This window comes from Choloepus didactylus, chromosome 2 (genome assembly GCF_015220235.1).
Source record: "Choloepus didactylus isolate mChoDid1 chromosome 2, mChoDid1.pri, whole genome shotgun sequence".
Lineage (NCBI taxonomy): Eukaryota > Metazoa > Chordata > Mammalia > Pilosa > Megalonychidae > Choloepus > Choloepus didactylus.
Window position 1 is genome coordinate 206,139,452 of NC_051308.1, and position 8,525 is coordinate 206,147,976.

Genomic DNA, 8,525 nt, shown 5'->3' on the forward strand with positions numbered 1-8,525 from the left:
ATTTTTCATTTAGTTTTTGTCCCCATTTTTCTACTCATCCATCCATACACTGGATAAAGGGAGTGCAATCCATAAGGTTTTCACAATCACACTGTCACCCCTTTTAAGCTACATTGTTATACAATCAACTTCAAGAGTCCAGGCTACTGGGTTGGAGTTTGATAGTTTCAGGTATTTACTTCTAGCTATTCCAATACATTAAAACCTAAAAAGTGATGTCTATATAGTGTATAAGAATGTCCACCAGAATGACCTCTTGACTCCATTTGAAATCTCTCAGCCACTGAAACTTTTTTGTTTCATTTTGCATCCCCCTTTTGGTCAAGAAGATGTTCTCAATCCCATGATGCCTGGTCCAGATTCATCCTTGGGAGTCATATCTTGCACTGCCAGGGAGATTTACACCCAGGGGATTGAGGTCCCATGTATGGGGGATGGCAGTGAATTCACCTGCCGAGGTGGCTTAGCTAGAGAGAGAGGGCCTCATCTGAGCAAAGAGGCACTCAGGGGTAGACTCTTGGGCACAATTATATGCAGGTTTAGCCTCTCCTTTGCACTAATGAGCTTCATAAGGACAAGTCCAATGATAGAAGGCTCAGCACATTAAACCACCAGTCCTCAATATTTGTGAGAACATCAGCAACAATCCAGGTGAGGAAGTCCAACACTTCTGCATTTTTCCCCCACACCCTCAGGGGGGCCCTGCATATATATTTTTATTCTCCACCCAAATTACTTTGGGATGTGTTGCTATTTCACTCTAACCTATACAAATCTACCATATCTCACTTCCTATTCAAAGTTCCATGTAATTGTGGTGTTTGAACAAACTGACTGTAGAAGTTATACTTTTCAGAAAATATAGGTCCTGCACCAAATGAACATCTCTTCCCTTGGTCTCCCATGGAAGTTGAAGTTTAACACTCAGTCAGTTTCAACCTTTACCCTTTGGCCTGATTTGCCCAAGTCTTAACCAGATCTGCTTCATTCAAATCTGTAATTGAAGCCGGGCTCTTTTTCAGCTATTTTTTTTTTTAACATTTGCTTGTTCATATATGCCCAGCTCTAGCTCTGACTTTCAGGTGTCACACAGATATTCAATGTTTCAGAGACCAATCAGGTTATACACAAAGGAATCAACATCTCGGGGTTTGGAGATAGCCATTATAATTCAGGAATAGATACGACTGCTGTAAGAGCTCACGATCTAGGGACGATTACAATAATCATTCCCTGTTAGGCTGTGCTCTAAGATTCAGTTCTGAGTTTACACATTGTAGTTAGTCCATATTAGTTGAGGCATTATAGTGTTTGCCTTTGTTTCTGGTGTACTTCACTCAAAATGCTGTCTACAGGATCCATTCACCTCATTGCATGTCTCACAGCTTTGCTCCTTCTTGTAGTTGCACAATATTCCATTGTGTGCATACACAACAGTTCACCATTCTGTTCCTCAGTCAATGTACCCTTACGCCACCTCCACCCATTGCAGATCATGAAAACTGCCTCCATGAACACCAGTGTGCAAATGTCCATTCATGTCTCTGCTCTCAGATCTTCCAAGTACATACCCCATAATGAGGTTGCAGGACTTATGGCCCCCACATACTTAGCTTCTTATGGAACCACCACACTGACCTCCAGAAAGCCTACACCATTCTGCCTTCTCATCAACAGTAGATAGGTACATCCCTCTCTCCATGTTTTCTCCAGCACTTTTACCCCTATTTATATTTTTTCCTGCAATTTTATAGAGATATATTCAGATAACATATATTTATCCACAGTGTACAGTCAGTTGTTCACGGTATCAGCATAAAGTTGTATATTTATCACCACAATCAGCTCTTGAACATATTGATTACTACAAAAAAATTTTTTTAGCAAATAAGGAAAAAGATAATAGAAAGAAAAATAAAATGTCATAAATACAATATGATAGTAAGGACAGAAAACAACACCACTTCCAAGAATCCCACATCCCTCCTTTATATCCTCCTCTCATAAACATTTAGCATTGGCATATTGCCTTTGTTACATTTAATGGAAGCATATTACAATGTTACTGGTGACCAGACTCCAGTTTCTTTGATTCTATTTTTTTCGAAATACCATCCCTTTTTCAACACTAAGCATGGTTGATGTTCATTTGTTCTCCCACATGTAAAAACATTTTTATATTTGTACCTTTAGTAACAGTCATTGGCCACTCCAGTTTTTGCCAACTTATACAGTCCCAGTCTTTATCATCTATCTTTACCTCTGGTGTCATACATTCCCCTATCCCATCTCTTTCAGCTTTACTCACAGACATCTTTGTTCAATGTACTTACAATATTGTGCTACCATCACACACTATTATGCTATCTATTTCTGGATCTATACAATCAATCCTGCTGAACATTTGGTAGTCCTTCAGCATCAAATGCCCAATCTCTACCCTTTCTATCTCCTGGTAGCCTGTGTTATCAGCTTTTAACTCTCAAAGTTTGTTCATTAATATTAGTTCATATTAGTGAGATGATACAGTATTAGTCCTTTTGTTTCTGGCTAACTTCACTCAACATAAAGTCCTCAAGGTTCATCCACATTATTATATGTTCCTTGTCTCTGTTCTTACAGCTGCATAATATTCCATTGTGTGTATATACAACAGTCTGTTTATCCACTCGTCAATTGGTGGACATTTGGGCTGCTTCCATCTCTTGGCAAACTTGAATAATGCCACAATAAACATTGGTTTACAAATGTCCATTTTTGTCTTAACTTTCAGTTCCTCTGAGTATATACCTAACAATGGAATAGCTGGGTCATATGGCAAATCTATACTTAGCTTCCTGAGGAACTTCCATACTGCCTTCCAGAGTGGTTGCACCATTCTACATTCTCACCAACAATGAAAAAGTGTGCCTCTTTCTCCACATCCTCTCCAGCACTTGTAATATTCTGTTTTTTAGCTAATGGCCATTCTGGTAGGTGTGAGACGATACCTCATTGTGGTTTTGATTTGCATTTCCCTAATAGCCAGTGAAGTTGAGCATGTTTTCATATGTTTTTGAGCCATTTGTATTTCCACTTCGGAAAAGTATCTGTCCATGTCTTTTGCCTATTTTTAAATTGGATTGTTTGTCTTTCTGTTGTTGAGTTGTAGGATCCCTTTGTATATTTGGGATATTAAACCCATATCTGATATGTGGTTTCCAAATATCATCTCCCATTGCCTAGGCTGCCTTTTTACTTTTCTGACAAAGTCCTTTGATGTACAAAAGTGTTTAATTTTGAGGAGATCCCATTTGTCTATTTGTTCTTTGGTTTCTCACACCTTAGGTGTGAGGTCTACAAAACAACCTCCTATCACAAGATCTTTATAATATGGCCCTACATTTTCTTCTAAGAGTCTTATGGTCTTAGCACTAACATTTAGGTCTTTGATCCATTTTGAGTTAATTTTTGTAAAAGGTGTGAGACAGGAATCCTCTTTCATTCTTTTGGAAATGGATACCCAGTTCTCCAAACACCATTTATTGAAGAGGCTGCTCTGCCCCAGTTACTTTGGCTTGACTGCCTTATCAAAGATCAATTGTCCATAGATGCAAGGGTCTATTTCTGAACACTCAATTCAATTCCATTGTTCAGTATATCTATCCTTATGCCAGTACCATGATGTTTTGAGCACTAGAGCTTTGTAATATGTTTCAAAGTCAGGTAGTTTGAGACCTCCCACTTCATTCCTCTTTCTCAAGATATTTTTGGGTATTTGGGGCACCTTGTCTTTCCAAATAAATTTGGTTATTGGTTTTTCTATTCTGCAAAGTAAGTTGTTGGGATTTTAATTGGTATTGCATTGAATTTATAAATCAGTTTAGATAAAATTGCCATCTTAACTATATTTAGTCTTTTAATCCATGAACACAGTATGTTCTTCCATTTTTTTAGGTTCTGTTCAATTTCTTTTAGCAGTTTCTTGTAGTTTTCTGTGTAAAAGTCTTTTGTGTCCTTCATTAAGTTTACTCCTAAATACTTAATTCTTTTGGTTGCTATTGAAAATGGAATTTTTTTTCTTGATTTCCTCCTCTTGTTGCACATTAGTTGTGTATAGGAACACTACAGATTTTTGCATGTTGATCTTGTAGCCTGCCACTCACTGTATTCACTGACTAGTTCTAGTAGCTTTGCTGTAGATTTTTCTGGATTTTCTACGTGCAGAATCACGTCATCTGCAAAGAGTGAAAGTTTTACTTCCTCTTCTTCAATTTTGATGCCTTTTATTTCTTTTCCTTGCCTAATTGCTATAGCTAGCACTTCAAGGACAATATTGAATAACAATGGCGACAGTGGGCATCCCTGTCTTGTTCCTAATCTTAGAGGGAAAGCTTTCAGTCTTTCCCCATTCAATAGGATGTTAGCTGTGGGTTTTTCATATATTGCCTTTATCATATTGAGAAAGTTCCCTTCTATTCTTAGCCTTTGAAGTGTTTTCATCAAGAAAGGATGTTGAATTTTGTCAAATGCCTTTTCTGCATTGATCAAGATGATCATATGTTTCTTCTGCTTTGATTTATTAATGTGGTGTATTACATTAATTGATTTTCTTGTGTTGAACCAGCCTTGCATACCTGGAATAAATCCCACCTGGTTGTGGTGTATAATTCTTTTAATATGCCTCTGGATTTGATTTGCAAGTATTTTGTTGAGGATTTTTGCATCTATATTCATTAAAGGCATTGGCCTATAATTTTCTTTTCTTTTTTTTTTTTTTTTTTTTTTTTTTTGGTAGTATCTTTGTCTGGTTTTGATATTAGGGTGATCCTGGCTTCATAGAGTAAGTTAAGTAGCTTTCCTTCTTCTTCAATTTTTTGAAGAGTTTGAGCAGGATTGGTACTAATTCTTTCTTGAATGCTTGGTAGAATTCACATGTGAAGCCATCTGGTCCTGGGCTTTTCCGTTTTGATGACCGGCTCAATGTATTTCCTTGTGGTTGGTTTGATGAGGTCATCTATTTCTTCTTGAGTCAATGTTGGTTGTTTATGCTTTTCTAGGAAGTTGTCCATTTCATCTAAATTGTCTCATTTATTAGCATATAGTTGCTCAAAGTATCTTCTCATTATCATCATCTCCTCTATTTCTGCAGGGTCAGTAGTTATGTCTCCTTTTGCATTTCTGATTGTATTTATTTGCAACATTCACACTCTTTTTTTTTTGTTAGCTTAGCTATGGGTCCATCAATTTTATTTTTCAAAGAACCAACTTCTGGTTTTGTTGATTCTCTCTATTGCTTTCCTGTTCTCAATTTCATTTATTTCTGCTCTAATCTTTGTTATTTCTTCTCTTCTATTTGCTTTGGGGTTAGTTTGCTGTTCTTTCTCTAGTTCCTCTAGGTGAACAGTTAATTCCTCAATTTTTGCTCTCTCTTCTCTTTTAATATAGGCATTTAGGACAATAAATTTCCCTCTCAGCACTGCCTTTGCTGCATCCCATAAAGTTTTGATATGTTGTGTTTTCATTGTCATTTGCCTCAAAGTATTTACTATTTTCTCCAGTAATTTCTTCCTTTACCCACTGGTTTTCTAAGAGTGTGTTGTTTAGTCTCCATATATTTGTCAATTTTATGACCTTCTACCTGTTATTTATTTCCAACTTCATCCCATTATGGTCCAAGAAAGTGTTTTGTATTATAACAATATTTTTAAATTTGTTGAGACTTGCTTTGTGACCCAGCATGTGGTCTATCCTAGAGAATGTTCCATGAGCACTTGAGAAAAAAGTGTATCCTGCTGTTGTTGGATATAGTGTTCTATAAGTGTCTGTCAAGTCTAGTTCATTTATCATACAATTCAACATTTCCATTTCTTTATTGATCCTCTGTCCATATACTCTATCCACTGATGAGAGTGGTGTGTTGAACTCTCCAACTATTATTATCAACTTCGCCTTTCAGTGTTCTCAGTGTTTGCCTCATGAATTTTGGTGCACTCTGGCTCGAAGCATAAATAATTATGTTTGTTATGTTTTCTTGATGAATTGACCCTTTTATTAATATATAGTGTCCTTCTTTGTCTCTTTTAATTGTTTCACTTTTGAAGTCTAATTTGTCTGATATTAACGTAACTTCTCTGGCTTTTTTACATTTGAGATTTGCATGAAATATCTTTTCCCAACCTTTCACTTTCTGTCTATTTTTGTCCTTGTGTCTGAAGTGAGTTTCTTTTAGACAGCATATAGATGGGTCCTGTTTTTTAATCCATTCTGCCAGTCTGTGTCTTTTTATTGGGGAGTTTAATCCATTAGTGTTACTACTGGAAGGGCAGAACTTTCTTCTACCAGTTTGTCTTTTGGATTTTATATGTCATATCTCATTTTTTCCTCTCTCTCCTTTTACCTTTCCTGATAATCTTTATTTCTGCGCTCTTCTCCAACTCTCTTTCTCCTGTCTTTTTCCTATCAGCCTGTAGCACTCCCTTTAGTATTTCTTGTAGTGCTAGTCTCTTATACATAAACTCTCTCAGTGTCTTTTTAACTGAAAATATTTTAATCTCCCCCTCATTTTTGAAGGACAGTTTTGCTGGATATAGAAATCCTGGTTGGCAGTTTTTCTCTTTAAGTATCTTAAATATATCATGCCACTGTCTTCTCACCTCCATGGTTTCTGCAGAGAAAACTTTACGTAGTCTTATGGAGCTTCCCTTGTATGTGATGGATTTTCTCTTGCAGCTTTCAGAACATATATATTTAGATGCTAGGGTATTAGAATAGCTTGAAGGAAATACATGAAAAGCTGGAACTGTAAGATAATATTCTTTGAAATTTGTTCTATAGCTACTTGTTAAATTGTACTTTGAATGTTATCATTTTTCTGTATATTTATTTCATAATAAGGAAATAACTGAAATGGTGAACTGTAATCCATGACAGTTACCTATATAACTACTTGTTATATCATACTTTGAAAGTTATCACCTTTCTGCACATAAACTATATTTTGCAACAAGGAAAACTGAAATTGTGGAACTGTAACTCATAATATTCTTTGAAATTTGCTCTCCAATGACTTGTTAAACTGTACTCTGAAAGTTATCACAGCTCTCTATATGTTATATTTCACAATTAAAAATGAGTCAGGCAGAGGAGCAGAAAGAGAAAATAATTATAAGTGAAATTAGCCTAAGAGACATTTAGGATATCATTGACATACAAAGATACAGATTACGGAAAGAAAGAGATAAAGAGGCAGAAGTAACATTTTACAACATGATCAAGTGGGATATATCCCAGATATGTAAATGTGTTTCAACATAAGAAAATCAATTAATGTAATATACCACATTAACAGAATGAAGAGGAAAAAACACACACGAACCTCTCAATTGATGTAGAAAAGGTATGTTTCAAAATCCAGCACCACTTCATGACAAAACAATTAGAAAACTAGGAATAAAAGGAAACTTATTTAACAGGATAAAAGGCATATATGAAAACCTGACAGTTAACATCATGCTTAATGGTGAAAGACTGAAATTGTCCCTCTGAGACCAGGAGCAAGACAATGATGCCCACTGTAAACACCATTTTTCAATATTGTACTGGAAGTTCTGGATGGAGAAGTTGGGCAAAAAAAATGAAATTGGAAAGGAAGAAGAAAAACTTTCCCTATTTGTGGATGATATGATCCTACATTCAGAAAATCCTGACAAAAACCATGACAAAGCCCCTAGAGCTGATAAATAAATTCAGCAAATGGCTCCATGCAGTATCAACTCCCCAAAATCAGTAGTGTTTCTATATCCAAGTAAGGAACAATCAGAAAAAGTAATTCGAGAAAATAAACCCATTTACGATAGCAAGTGAAAGATTCAAATGTCTAGGAATACATCTAACTAAGGATGTAAAGGACTTGTAAACTGAAAACTACAAAACATTGCGGAAAGAAGTCAAAGAGGACATAAATAAATGGAAAGATATTCCATGTTCATGATTTGGAAGACTAAATACCATTAAGATGTCAATATTAACCAAAGAAATTTATAGATTCAATGTAATCCCATTCAAAATTCCAACAAACTTCTTTGCAGAAATGGAAAAGCCAATTATCAAATTTCTATGGAAGAGTAATGTCCCCCAAATAGGTAAAGCCATCTTGAAAAAGAAAAATGAAGTTCAAGGGTTCACATGACCTGAAATTAAAACATATTCCAAAGCCATGGTAATCACAATGGCATGGTACTAGCACAAGTACAAACATGCAGACCAATGCAATAGAATTGAGAGCTCAGAAATCAATCCTCATATTTATGGACAACTGATGTTTGACAAGGTACCAAAGACCACTCAATTGGGAAGGAATATTCTCTTCAACCAATGGTACTGGGAAAACTGGATCCCCATTTGCAAAAAAAAAAAAAAATGAGGACCCCTACCAGAAAACAGATACAAAAAGCAAATCAAAATAGATCAAAGACCTACATATAAGAGCTAAAATTTTCAAAGTCTTTACACCTAAAACACAAGCAACAAAAGAAAAATATATA